Raw genomic sequence first — 15,063 nt, forward strand, 5'->3', positions numbered from 1 at the left:
GGTATATTGCATTCCAGCAGCATAACAAGCTAAAACACTATATTACGTTAAGAGTCCTGGTGGTGGCTGGCATTTCAATTTAGGTTTCAGGTAGGACTGTTATTACACTGATTCCAACCAGTTATAATATGATAACTGATGAACATACAATGAAAAGTGGGCACAGGGAATAACTGTGCTAGATGTTCTTATCATCTTACTCTTATTGTCCCAGACCCACTCCCAATCCTTAGGCATACCTTCTTTGCTCCTAAAAGTTGTCTTCTCTCTACAGTTTCTGATGAGTTCTCTTGTCTTTTAGCTACTGCTTAGGTTCGGCCTTTTTTTCAAGGTACCTTTTGGAGAGGAGAGGCCAACAGAGGAATGGTTGGGGTACTTAGTTTCCTGACTTTCATGGTTTGATTATGACTGCTTTCCCCTACCTAATGCCACAGCTTCTGTCAGTTGAACCTCCCCTATAGCTACAGTTCCCCTCTGTGGGTTCAGAGCAGGGTGACACAGCTTTAAATGGCTTTTACTTCCCAAAAGTTTCAGCATCTCCTTTCATTTGCCTTCTCTCTACCTACATCTGTGCAAAAGTCCCCTCTTTAACTCTTTTTAATTACCTTTTGAGGGCACCATCTGTTTTCTGCCAGGTCACTAGCAGATACTGCTGTTTTGACACAACTGCAATAAAATAGTTTGGTAGAAAATGTAAAGTAACCGTGAAGTATTACATAAGATGCATGGGGCACAGCCCTGAACTCTATGGCATATTCAAGTGTTATCCAACTTCTCATTGCTGGCTCCTCTCCCCATCCTGTGACCTGTATCTCTCCACCTGTGGTAGATTGGATCAGATCCCCACAAAAGATATTTTCAGGTCCTCATCCATGTTTCTGTGGGTGTAAACCCTTTAGTAAATAGCACCTTTGAAGATGTTACATGAGTTAAGGTGTGAACTCGTCTGTGAATAGAATCAGAGAATGAGGGCCACCACTGTGTGACTGAGGCAGAGATGCAAGCCATGTGTCATGGTCAGGGACATGTGTCAACTTAGTCAAGTTGTGGTACCTGTTTGTCTGGTTGGGCAAGTGCTGGCCTGTCTGTTGCAATGAGGACATTTCATAGAATTAGTTCATGATCACATCATCTGCATCCACGGCTGATTCCATTTGTAATCAGCCAAAGGGGAGTGTCTTCTGCAATGAGTGATGCTTAATCTAATTACGGACACCTTTTAAGGAGGATTCAGAAGAGACAGGTTCCATTCCTGTTTCGGCTGGTGAGCCTCTCCTGTGGAGTTCATCCAGACCCTGCATCAAAGTCATCAACTTCACAGCCTGCCCTGCAGATTTTGGACTCTGCATTCCCGTGGTCACGTGAGACACTTTTATAAATTTTATATTTGTGAGTGTTCTCTGTTGATTCTGTTTCTTTAGAGAACCCTAAGTGATACACCATGGAACCACAAAGATTGTGTCCACCAGCACCAGAACACTCCAGGCTCCAGGAGAAAGCACAGCCCATCAAGGCCTTGAGTTTAGACATCTAGCCTCCCAAACCATGAAACGATAAGTTCCTTCTTTTGAAGTCAGCCAGCCTGTGGTATTTGTCATAGAAGTAGGCAAGCTAAGACACCCAATTTAAGATTCTCTGTACATCCCTGGTTCCAAGCACTGCTTTCCTAGTAATTGGTTGAAGGCTCAGATATGGATCAAGGATGTCTGTCATGTATATAAAATTGCAATTAAAGTAAGGAGACACAACTAAATTTTTAAGGTCTGAACAGAAGGTTTCCAAGATCAATTGTACCTGTGCCAAAACAGCTACATCAAAATGCCATGAACTATGCTGGCATTTTGATGAGAGGAGTCAGGCTGTTTGTCTATGAACACGATCAAACAGACTGATCCTATCATACATAGTTTTAAATCAACAAAAGGAAGGTACCAGGCTTCAATTATGGAATGTGATTTTCTTGAGGAATTGTGAAAGGGTCATTTTGATGAGAGTACATTTTTTCCTGAATTCTTTGCTGGGACACAAAACAACTGCATTGCCTTTCTAATATTACAACTGCCGTTATTTACTTTTCAGTGTTTCATTGATCCTAACAGTTTGAAAATTCAGAAACATTTAAGTAAATTCAAGGAAAAAATTTGAATAAGTGAATAGAAACTGGGCATGTGAACTTTCAAAATTGTTGAATTTAGATCAACTCTATTTTTGTAAAAGTTTGTAACTATTTGCTGGTTTCTTTAGAATAAAAGCAAAAATCTATTTTCCATATTTATTATTAAACTCTTCCACCTGTGCCTTTCAGGTGAACTTTCCAGTTTTGTCTCCCAGAGGTGTGAGCTAAAGAGAGAGATGATATTAATTGTGTGCCTTTTAAACTGACAACTGATTATTCAGCTGAAAGTTAGAGTTTGATGATACAGAGAGCTTTTTTGCACCAGAGCTCAAAGTGCCAGCCTGTCTTTGCTTTCTTTACATACATTCTATCTTGTAATGCACATTTCCAGTTTAGACCATGGAGATAGAACAACAATAGAGACATAAACTACCTTCTAGGAATCTTTTGTGAGAGTGTCGAAGGTAACATTTTTTTTCCCATAGATGCCATTAAAATCAGTTCATATTTCTGTGTAAGCCCTTGAATCAACTGTAAATAGCAGTGAAATGAAAAGTTGATCTCCATCTACCATTTTTAACTTAATCTTTTTATGCCATCTTTGATCTCATTTTGACCTTATGTGTTTAGAGTTCTGTATTTATAAGCTATTTTCCGTGGTGTTTGATTTGACATTTTTCTAAAACCTGAAAAAATAAATGCTACAATCATTTCCAGGAACTTAGCTTTGTCTCTTCCATGTTGCCTTGCTGTCTGTAATTCTCTCCAACCAAACTCATCCATTCTCTTGGGTGTACACTCTCTCCTTTCCTCTCATTTGCACTCACTGGCACTCAATCTCGTACCTCATCCCCTCTGTCACTTCAGTAGAATTTGACTTTTATGTGAACCAAAGTGAAAAGTTATAGTGATTGAGTTCAAAGGAAAAATGACAGATGTATTTCAGATACATAGTCTGCACAGCCCTTCTCTAGAGTTCCCACTGAGTGAAATTTAGGAAAAAGTGGTAAATCTATATTCATATTCAGTTCAATACACACATAGAAAAGAAGTATTCTAAAAGTTTGTACTGCTTCTATCATAATGATGTGAGTGGACTGAACACTAGTCCTAAAGAACAAATCACTAACTTTTCTTGGGGCACATGTGCACATTTTGAGACATGTTCACAAATGATTGATATTTTTGTAAATATTGACTCACCACATGAATACTTCAACAAAATTATGTCTTTAAATATGGAATTATATCCATAATTTTACTTATTATATTAATAGTATCACAGATATATTATTATAGCACATAATGTATACCTAATAAAATATACCTTATATCTATAGTTAATTGATTAATTACCAGTTAAAAACATCTCATCTCTTATGATGTCACAAATAAAATACATTTTAATTCAGGTTTAATGATATAAGGAGATTTTTTACACCTGTGGTCAGTTAGCCAGTGTGACTTTTAAAAAGTGACAATTATATTAACTCATGTGAGTCTCAGTCTCCTTATTTATAGAGAGGAAATCATGAGTCTCATTCCATGCGTTTAATTGTTGCATTTAAAAACATGATATATGTAGCCAAAATTTAGTAAATTCCTTACACAAACTAACTATTAAGTGGGAGATGGTGGCAGCAGCAGCGTGTGTTGTCATATCTTTTCTTTGTCTTTCCAGCTGTTCCCCAGGTTCATTTAGACATGGAGCAATGTATTCATTTCCTGTTGTCGCTATAGCAAATCACCACCACTGTTTCACTGTCCTAAAACAATGCTCACATTGAATATCTTATGATTCTAGAGGTCAGAAATCTGAAATGGGTGTCAATGGGCTAAAATCAATGTGTTGGTAGGTCTGCATTCCTTCCAGAGGCTCCAGGGAGGAATCTGTTTTCTTGGCTTTTCCAATGTTGAGAGGCTGCCCACATGCCTTGCCACACGGAACCCTCTCAATCTTCAAAGCCAACAGAGTGTTGTCTTTAATTCTCCCTCATTCTGACCTCCGTTTCCATTCATTAGAACGTTGTTATTACATTGGTCCCAGGCAGAAAATCCAGGACAATCTTTCCAACTCAAAAACCTCAATTTAATCAAATGGATGATGTCCCTTTTGCCATATAAAGTAGAATATATAATATTCAAGGATTTGGAGCATCAGAACATGACACATTTGGGGTTTGGTATCTATGAGAAGATCCCATCTTTGAAAAACTTCAGTTGGATGGGGTTCTAGTTTGTTAGCTGCTGGAATGCAATATACCAGAAACAGAAAGGTTTTTAACAAGGGGAATTTAGTAAGTTGCTCGTTTACAGTTCTAAGGCTGAGAAAATGTCCCAATTAAAACAACTCTATAGAAATGTCCAATCTAAGGCATCCAGAGAAAGAAATCTTGGTTCAAGAAGGCTGATGAAATTCAGGGTTTCTCTCTCAAGTGAGAAGGCACATGGTGAACACAGTCAGGGATCCTCTCTCATCTAGAAGGGCACATGGCATACATGGCATCATCTGTTAGCTTCTTCTCCTGGCTTCCTGTTTCATGAAGCTCCCCAGGAGACATTTTCCTTCATCTTCAAGGGTCACTGGCTGGTGGACTCTGCTCATGGCTATGCCATTCTGCTCTACTCTCTCTGAATCTCTTCTTCATTCTCCAAAATGTTTCCTCTTTTATAGGACTCCAGAAACTTATCAAGACCCACCCAAATGGGTGGAGACATGTCGTCACCTAATCCAGTTTAACAACCACTCTTGATTAAATCACATCTCCAGGGAGATGCTCTGATTACAGTTTCAAACATACGTTATTGAATAGGGCTTATTCTGCCTTTATGAAATGGGATTTTGATTAAAACATGGCTTTTCTAGGGGACATGCATCCTTTCAAACCAGCAAAGGTGGTATACTTTCTTCTAGCTAATGACAACATGCTCTCTCTTTCAAAAATGAACTTCTTAACCTAAAAAAAGTAAATAAAAGATGTATCTATATGTAATTAAAAGAATTATACTAAGGTAAAAATAATCATGCTCCCACCACTCAACTTAATAAATATAATATTATCAGTACATTGGAAGCCACACATTCCTCAAAGGAATTGCTATCTATATTTTGTATAAAACTATTTTCATACACACTCACATGTCCTTAAACTATATTTTGTTCATTTCTTTACTGTTTGTGAACTTATGTGTGTTCTTGAATAGCATGATCTTCCAGGTCCATCCGTATGATTCACTTAGCTATATTTCATACATTTTATGGTAGTATCATCTTTCTTTGTATGAATACACTGCAACGTATTTATTTAGTGGACATTTGGGATTTTCTTATTTCTTTGTTATTATGAGGAATACCACTACGAGCCTTTGTACACACATCTCCTGGTGTCTGTGAGTAATGTTTTCTCCAGGTGATGCCTAGTATTAAAATTGGTCCCATGCTGGGCTGAGATAGGCCCTTTACTTACCACCCTTGTCACATTTGGTGGTGTTAGACATCTTAACCTCTGGAAATTTATTGGATATTAATTTATATCTCATTGAGATTTCAATTTGCATTTCACATTTAGGCAATGATGTGGTACATCCTTTTACATGTTTAGGAAAGTTGAATTCTCTTTTCTTTGAAACATCTGTTTCTATATTTTGTCTATTGGGCCTGTTTTGCTTATTTAACCAAAATGCTTATTTATAAATTCTGGATACTAGAAAATGTTGCTCTGATCATTTTTGCCAGAGGAGCCTCAGGGTTCCAAGGGTTGCATTTGAATATGCTTGGTGGGAGATAATCAAAAGAAGATCCTGAGACATTTCATTTCCATCTTTTCACTGCTCAGTGTCATGCCACGAGTGTTCTCACATGCTGGGAACATCATTCTATAAAGTCTGTTATCAGTAGGCAGGTTAAACTGCCTCATATATGGATGAGTTCACCAAGGAAAATCTGTAAAGAGGCTGAGAAGGGACATTCAACAGCAGGAAGGAGAAGACCTGGAAGAGTTCAATACTGAGAATTTTGGTTTTCAGGAGGAGATCAACATTCACAATATTAAATAATCCCCAGAGAAGAAATGGATAAGCACTAATTCTCCATTGGAGATAGCAACAACAAGTCAGTCATGCTTTTGCTGAGAGCTGGTCCAGGGATTGATAGGAGGTGAAATTTATACTGCCGTGGTCTGAACAGGAAAGGAGAAAGGAGGAAGCAAACTCAGGGATTTTGGGTGGCTTTTTCAAGAAGTTTGGCAATGCTGGCGAATAGGGAGGGAGGTGAAATTGGAGAAGGATTGAAGTGAAAGAACAAATGGGAAAGACATGAGCTTTTTTTTTTTTTAAGGTGCAAGTAGAAAAGACAGAAAGTGGAAAAATGGGATAAGGCCCAATAATTGAAATGAAATTCCCAAGGTAGTATGGAATAAGGGCTCCAGGGGCTCCAGAGAATAAGGGGAGGAGATATTTTCAGTCAGAATGAGGCATTTATCTCATTTTTGAGGAAGGAGTTAGTTATAATAAACTGTCATTTTTGTAGATGGGGTGTCAGGAATTTGTAGGAGGTCTTATCTGAGTATTTCTACACTTCTGTGAAGTAGGAGACGAGATTTTCTGCTGAGAATAAGTGGGAAGGTAATAGGGTAGGACGGTTGAGGAGATAAGAAATGGTTTGATTAGATATTATGGAAAATGGAGAAAAATCTTATCAGAACAGAGAAGAATTGCTGAGCAGGGTAAATGGCTCTATTGAGTTCAAAGAACATTAATTTGTAGAGGCAATTTTCTGAAGGTTTTGTGATTTTTTCCCTAGCCTGACTCAACAGCTGAGGTATAGGAACAGAAAAAGCAGTCCGTTGGATTGCTCCAGCTTTGGTTTGTCAGGTGGGTTAAAAAACCTGGCAAATGGAATTGATATTATTCACAAAGACATCATTGAAGAAATTGATCAAGGACTGTAGGCTTAAAAGGAAGGCAGTAAAGCTGAGGTAGGACTCAAAGCCTTACATACAATTGATTGCATAGCACAGAAGTGAATCCAAGTTAGCCTGATGAAATTTCATTTTTTGAAAAAAACGCTTTAAATTTTTTTTGCACCCATGCATCCACCTTTCTCTTCTTCTAGGAAGTACATGGTATTAAAGACACAAAAATAACTTTTTTGTCAATTTTCAAAATTTGCTTAATTATGCTCTTTCTGAAGTGGTTCCAATGGAAGAATATTTTGTCCATGTTTAGAAGTGTCATCATGTGATAATTTCTAAATTATTAGTTCCTTTTCCCTTGGAGAACTAATCGATGATTAAATCCCCAAATTCTCCTTCTGCAGGTTTTTTCTATGACAATTTTAATCTGATGCTATCAAGTTCAAGGAACCAGGATAAATATTAAAAGGTGATATAATTTTAGAAAATCTTGTACCCTTTTGATCCACAAAATCTCCTAACTCTGAATCAGATTAAATGTCACTTTTAACCATCCTTGGTGAAACCAAATGTATGCTGTCCATTTACATTTAGTCAGTCTCTTTTCTCTTTCTTCTATAAATCCCTTCCTTTGTTGGAGTTTAGTTTTTTGAGGTAGTGATTCAGAATTCACTAGTAGGGAAACACAGGTAGGTATTGGAGGCTTCTCATAAAATCCTTAATTTGGCTCATATGGCACTGTGAAGCTTCCTAGCACAGGACTCAGCACAATGCCTTGCAGGAAAACTTGGGATGTAAGAGACAGATCTCCCCACCTCTGCCCTTCAAAATCCTTATCCAGGTGTTGCTAACTAATTCCCAGGACTATATTCTGGCTGTGGTATAAGAGAAATCCTCAGATTGCAGATCCGATGATCACTGCAATTTTTGTTGTACCTGACCTGAAATAATTTATTTTACTTTCCCACTTTAGCCCAGATGCTGCAGCATCAGTGCAAACAGAGAGGCCTCATGAAAATTATACAGCTACTCTGGGTTTGAAAACACCCTCTCACACACTTTTAGTATCTTCATCTTCTTACTGATCATGAAGCAAACATTCCGATTTTTTTTTTTCCTGAGACACATTGCTCTTAACATATTGGGCACAGAAGGTTATCTTTAAAATCCCCTCTAAATCTCCCAAATTAATGTTCTGTGTCGTGAGCACCTGCCAGCTTTGATACAGTTATGGTATTAGACATTTTTGAGTGATTTTGGACTCTGAAGGTTGTTTGCATGCTGTTACCAAATCTGGCTGTATTTCAGCTCTGGCATCTTCCATTTCATAGAGGATTTGCTGTGAACCTAATAAATGTTTTCGTCTAATTTTATAATTGTCATACCTAGAAGCTGCCTCTATTAATGATTGGCACTTCCTTGCTTATAAAACTGCTGCCCCTGTAATTGACTTTTATCAAGTCAGTATTAATTCACAGTATTTCTCTGGAGGGGGCTGGGAGTTGGGGACCCGGTACGACATCATTTCTTGGATAAAACCTGATGAAATACATGCAAGTTTCTTTTAACTTCTACATATTGGACAGTAATACTTTGTGCAAAAGTTACATATGGCCTTTCAAAGACACCCCGTACGATGTGTACACGTGGCTTATTCATCTGGCTTTGTTTCCTAAACTGCATTTAAGAAAACCTATTTTGCTTTTTGAGCCAAGTGCTTTTTAAAAGGATTTCTATCTTAGTTTCAGATAGCTTTTAACAGAGAAGGTCTGGATCCTTTGGTAAGTTGGAAGCCTCACTCACCTGTACTCTCAGAATCAATCTGTGCAGTAGTTGCTCAGCAAACCCTGAATACATTAAAATGAACTAATATGTTTTCTCCTAATTTTACAAAACCTCTTAGCTAGTCAAATAAGCGCTTCAATTAAAAATCACTCAAGTAGAAATTGAGAACACATATTCCTAAATTATTATGATCAAGTATTTTTTATTGGGTACCTAATAAACGCATTTATTATGTTTCAGAATCCTTTATCGGAGCTGATAGCTACATTGAAGAGAAGGTGTTACTTACCTTTTTCATATTTCCATTCAACTTAGTGGGGCTAATTTTCCCCAATTTCCCTTCAGTACATTCCCATTACCTTTCACTTAAAGAAACACGTTTTGTATTTCTTCTTCTTTTTCTCAGTCCCTGCAGTTGGAATTATTGTGCCTCTGGCAGTAAAATGTATGCTTGGAATTTAACAATAACTAACACCCTCACCTTCAGATGAGGCATCCTCTAGTTGCTGAGACAAGTAAATAAACGGACTCTTACTACAGTGTACAATGAGTGTGATGAGGGAAAATAATACGATGCTACAATACCATAAAAGAAGAATTCTTATGCCTGGGTTTGGACAGAAGGTTACTGAAGAGGTGAGGACTTTATTGAATTCTGATGTAAGATAGAGGTGAGTGGGGGCTAATTCAGAGAGACAAAACCTGTAAAAAGATCTCAAGGCAAGAAAAATCAAAGATTTGTGCAACAGAGTCATTAGTAGTTGGCTATAACTTTCGTTATGACAGCGATCTTTATAGTAGAAAAGGTGTATAAATGCATTGAAAATATTTCAGCTTGAAAACAGTTCAAATGTGGGAATCATCTAACTTCAAACCTCTGCGATGAGATTTTTTTTTTCTTTTACATGGGCAGGCACCAGGAATCGAACCCAGGTCCTCTGGCATGGCAAGCAAGCATTCTCGCCTGCTGAGCCACGGTGGCCCGCCCTGTGATGAGATTTTGAACTTGAAAAAAGAAGAGGACAAAGTTTATGGGTTACCAATGTACATATTTATTAAAAATCAATCACCTACCCATGTCTAATTACTTTCTGATCATGCCAGTTTTCCTCCCTGGGATCTATGAAATAGTTCTCTCAATCTCCTGTGCATTTTGCTCATCATAATATCCTATCAATATCCTCTAGTCTATGAAATTGCATATGTAATATTATTTTTAGACTTGAGTTTATTTCTAACTTATCCATGACTTAAACTATCACAGTTGTGAACTTTGTTCCCTTTCTTTCTCTTTATCTGTTCCTCTCTAACCAAACAGAAGAGACACGATTTATAGTACAGGCTTCCACATGGCCATAAAGGTAGATGTTGATGATACAGAGCAGAAAACTTATTCTCATGGACGGTAAATTTCAACCAGTTGGTGACAGGTATGGGAAGAGAGCCAAATCACTGGCAGAATCTTAAAAGGGTAATCATGCCTGGAGCTTCATGCCTAAGAAAATCTGTTAAGGGAACAGGGTGGAAACTTGGGAAAAAAAATACTCTAAATGATGTTAATTTTCACTCCCTTATTCGTGCACCCCAGCCCCCACCCCACTTTAAGAACCAGTGATTCTGAGCCATACAAGCATTTGTGGAACTATGATCAAAGGGTCACGAACTTAGATGGTAAATAATACATAGAAACATCAATTTGGAGTAAACATTTAAAGGTCATAATCTAACATTTATTTTAGGATCAAAGTGCAGTAGGAAGTTTTTGGAAATCTGTGAAGAAAGAAGTAACATGAATAGCCAGTTTAGGTATGTTTGCAAAACGCAGTAGGCAAAGGGGAGGCTAAAGTTTTAAAACGTGTAAGACAGTGATGACCTCAGGGAAAGAGTTATCAATTCAAGAACTATAAAAACGAAATGGTAGGGATATGAAAACAGCTTGCGTTGAACTATAGTCCTAGAATGATTTGAATTTGAATCCCAGCTCATTTAAATGCTGTGTAATTTTTGACAAATTACTTTAATACTTGGAGCCTGCTTTCTGCTGTGTCACTACTTTCCATTTTTTTCTCTGTGTAGATGGTCTTTTTCTACCCACTTCCAATAGTCAAATTTTATCAGTTCCTCAAGCCTTGCTCGAATCCTTCCTACCCTAAAAGGTACTCCTTGAGTTTTCCTTATGAATATAATTGCTTCCTCCCTTACTCTTCTAGGATGTTAGCTGTCCCACAGCACATCATTCTGTCTCTATTCAATACATAGGCACCAATTTCTTATTTCTGGCACAAGGATCCATAAAAGAAAGAGTTGTGTCTCATCCACTTTGCAGCCTGGTAAAGTCTCTTGAAAATATAGAGAAATACATGGCTAGGTCAAAAATCAGTTTACTCTTAAGGTGGTCACGTTTATTCTGATTGCATGCATCATTAGTTTCCATAATTCAGTTGTAACCTTTTAGATAAGAACTTATTTTTGCTCCTTTCATATGTGTAGCATGTGTCCCATGTAGACTTCTGTACTGTTTTCCTTCAAGTCTTCAAAAGCATATTGACTGAATGGTCGATTAACTCTCCAGGATGGAGAAATCTGCCAGTGGGTTAAGAGATTTAAATCATCCCTAGAGCCTCATGCTGAAAAAAAGATTTCTTAGTTTCAAAATGTTTGTGAAACACCCCGTGCACTGACTACAGAGAAACAGATTCTGAGGGCACTCTCCAGGCCATTCTCCAGTGGCTCTCTAAAAAGCTGAGATGCCACAATTGGGGTCACAAACCTTAATCTTTGCTCCTGTGCTTTTTATTGCTCTGGCAGGTTTGGATACACTCCAGAGGGAACTGTCATCTTATCTTACTTATTCCACAGGTCGGGAAAGAGACTTGTAGAGAGTATTTGTAAGTAAGAGGGAGAGGTGAGAGGGAATCTCTACTTTAAATAACCCTTAGAATCATGCCTGAATATGAAGATATAATATACTGGATAGTCCATTGTGGAGATGTAGGGGAATTGCATAACATTTTTTAAAACTCAGTGATGTTGATATGTATTGTTTATATTTAGCCTTGATATTTTATATTACTTCCCTTATACAAATTGATACTGTGTGCTGAATAAGTTAGGCAAAAATGTGAAATCGAAGTAAAACAGTTTCATGAAACTTTATGTTTCAACAATTAAGATAAAAAGCAACATTCCACGTATGAAGACTCTGCCCATTCACAATTAAATGCAAGCGAATGATAAGGAAAATGTCAATTCACAGTTTAGGCAGATTAAGGCCAGATCATTTTATGTTCAAATGTTGTCTTACTATGTGAAAGGTAAATTGTTGTAATCTTATTATTTTCCCATCTATTGCTACGCAAATTTGTCTGAGACTTGTTTGGGATTCAATAAAATGGACTAAATAATTCACTTTTGGTATTTGTTTCAGTTTGTAAGCCGCTGGAATGCTATATACCAGAATTGGAACAGCTTTATAAATTTCCTTTATAAAAGGAATTTAATAAGTTACAAGTTTACAGTTCTAAGTCTATAAAAGTGTCCAAAATAAGGCATCCAGAAGATACCTTAATTCAAGAAAGATAGATGGGTCAGAACACCTCTGTCAGCTAAGAAGTCTCGTGGCTGGAATCTGCTAGTCCCTTGCTCCTGGGCTCCATTGCTTTCAGCCTCTGTTCCTGTGGGGGTGCCTCACTTTGCTTCCCTGGGGCTGGTCTTCATCTCTTGTCTTCTCTTGGCTGTCTTCAGGTTCTGGCTTGTATAACATCTCATGGCGATGTCTGCTGAGCTCCAAAAATCTCCAAACATCTGTCTCTCTTCTCTAAGTGTCAGCATCTGTGTTAGCTCTGCTCTGAAGTTTCTTTTGGCTCTCTCATTTCTGGTTCTCTCCAAAACGTTTTCTCTTTTAAAGGATTCCAGTAAACCAATCGAACAAATCCACCTGAATAGGTGGATTCACATCATCATCTAATCAAAGGTCACACCCACAATTGGGCAATACTTTCAAACTGGCACGGGATTCTTGCATCCTGGAGGGAGTCAAAAGCTAGAGCACAAAATAAGCAGACATAAATCTAGGAGAGAATGAGAGACTTGACATTTCACTAGAGAGCACAGAAATTATGAGCATTAGGGGGACAGGAACATTAATTCAGAGCTACATAAGCCAAGGGGAGAAGGAGGCAAAGTTTGGTCCAAGTGGTAAAATGAGAATATATTCTCGAGATGTCGGTCTGCTGAAATATAATTAGTACCCTTTCTCTTGTACAATCATTTGAATTTACAATTTAAATAAGAAAAAGTAACAGAGTTCAGCAAAAAATATGAGCAACGTCACCAGTTCTTTGAAAATCGAATGGAGATGTCTTAATGATTCTTTGAAGCAGAAAGGAAGGATAGAAGGTATTTAATTTGATAGAAGTAAGATTAGCATGGAGTAATTTTATTAGAATTAAACAAGAGAAAAGACTGGCCGTGACTTAGGTCAGAATCTGAACATCATCAGAGTATTAAAATATCTTTTTTTTTTTTAAGAGAATGAAGGAAAGGCTGCAACTACTTTGAATAATTACCTTAGGGTATATTTATCTGATCTTTGATGAGGCTTCATCCTGAACTTGTCCCTCCAAATCTGATAGTCTTTTCTAATTAGTTTGCCTGTATCTTATTTATAATTCATTAAATGACTGCTTTGTAAATATTAACTAATATTTTTGGAAAGTTCTAGAAAATGGAAAATATTCTTCCTTGTAAAAAAAATTACATTGGCTGCTGTTTCCATTTTTTAGTCTTTCAGTTCTGAAAAAAGTAAAAAAAGTAAAAAAAAAAGTAATAAAATCCAGCATGTCTCAGGATGAGGTGAGAAGAATAAAAGATAACTGTACCAGGTTTGCTTCCTGGTGCCTGCCCATGCAAAAAAAAAAAGATAACTGTGAACGCCCTGCCTTTGCTTGTCTCATATGAAATGCAAATTTGTCACGTTTTCCTTGTAATTTTAGGATACTGAATGTTACTTTAGTATGTCCAACAAAAATATTACATAAAATAATTTTCTTTTTATATTATACTGTACAGATTTTCATTTGCTTCTAAAGAGACAACATAATATTCACCTTGTCCTGCTCAAAGTCACATAATACTCCTAAATTAAAAGAAGATGTGAAAGTAGGAAAAAACAGCATTACTTTTCTAACTTGGCAATTAATAACAGTTATTCATTTATCTGTAATTATAAAATGAGCAAATTAAAATAAAACAAATTATAATGAAGTAAAAATTTTAATGGGAATTACATTTTGTCAATCAATAATGTGAATTTTTCATTGCACTAAATTAGGAGGTCGCTGTCAGGTAAAATGGACATCTTTTTGGCTGCAGCAGTTTACAATTCTATGGCCTTTGAACATACTCATGGTAACTACAGAATGACAAAAGCTGAATATGTTTGTGCTCCTAGTTTTGAACATAAATTATCAGCTTTGCTGGAGAAGCTTAGATTAGAAATGTTTCTCTTGAAGAGTGTGGAGTAGGATGACTGAAGTGTTCGTGCTTTGTGTTACATTAACAGGAAGGCTTTTTCCCCCTTTGTTTATACAATTATTTATTGGAAATTGAAACTTAGTGAAACATAAAAGGGCTAGGTCAATTATGAGACTTTGAGCTTATGAAAGGTCAAGTAGTGTGCCACAATCAATGATTGAGCTTCTGCCTACTCAAAGCATTATGCAATGTTCTCGGCACAATCACAGACACACAAACCACTTTTTCCATCTTTAGCAAGCTTTGATGTCTGATGGATACAATGCCTATAATCCTCAAACATCTCATAGCCCAAAGCAGGGGGTCATAACAAAAGTGTATTTAAAAGGTACATAAAATGGATTTGTGCACATAAGTGGCTGTTAACAATATAGCATACAATAACATTTTCTAAAAGAAATGGACTGATAAATGTAATTCTAAATACTTAGAACTTTCACTTCATGTTCTTTTCTGTGAATTAAAACAAAAGCTGATCTCTAGAATTTTAACTCTTTCCAATACTTTTCAGTGCTGTATGCCATCATCATCAATTTGTATTTCTTTCAATTTATGTGAGCTTGTCTTATTTTCTAGTCCTTCAAGGAGAAATGAGTGGATGATTATCTTATTTGGAACACTTCAACAATGCCAAAGTAACTAAAGGCATGAAAGAGTTAACTAATCGTGTTCTCTAATGTGCCCTGCTATTCCTAACGTGTTGTTTTGGATTTA

General features: G+C 36.9%; 1 long non-coding RNA gene across 1 annotated transcript in view; it reads left to right on the top strand.

Annotated features, from left to right (window-relative positions):
• LOC143679315 (uncharacterized) overlaps positions 1-13,988 on the top strand; it is a 62,446-nt gene extending 48,458 nt beyond the window's left edge. The window contains exons 2-3 of the long non-coding RNA XR_013173646.1: positions 9,221-9,450; positions 13,885-13,988. This is a non-coding gene — a long non-coding RNA (uncharacterized LOC143679315). The remainder of the gene's footprint in view (positions 1-9,220; positions 9,451-13,884) is intronic.
• Positions 13,989-15,063: the final 1,075 nt, after the last annotated feature.

Source organism: Tamandua tetradactyla, chromosome 4 (genome assembly GCF_023851605.1).
Source record: "Tamandua tetradactyla isolate mTamTet1 chromosome 4, mTamTet1.pri, whole genome shotgun sequence".
In the NCBI taxonomy this organism is placed as follows: domain Eukaryota; kingdom Metazoa; phylum Chordata; class Mammalia; order Pilosa; family Myrmecophagidae; genus Tamandua; species Tamandua tetradactyla.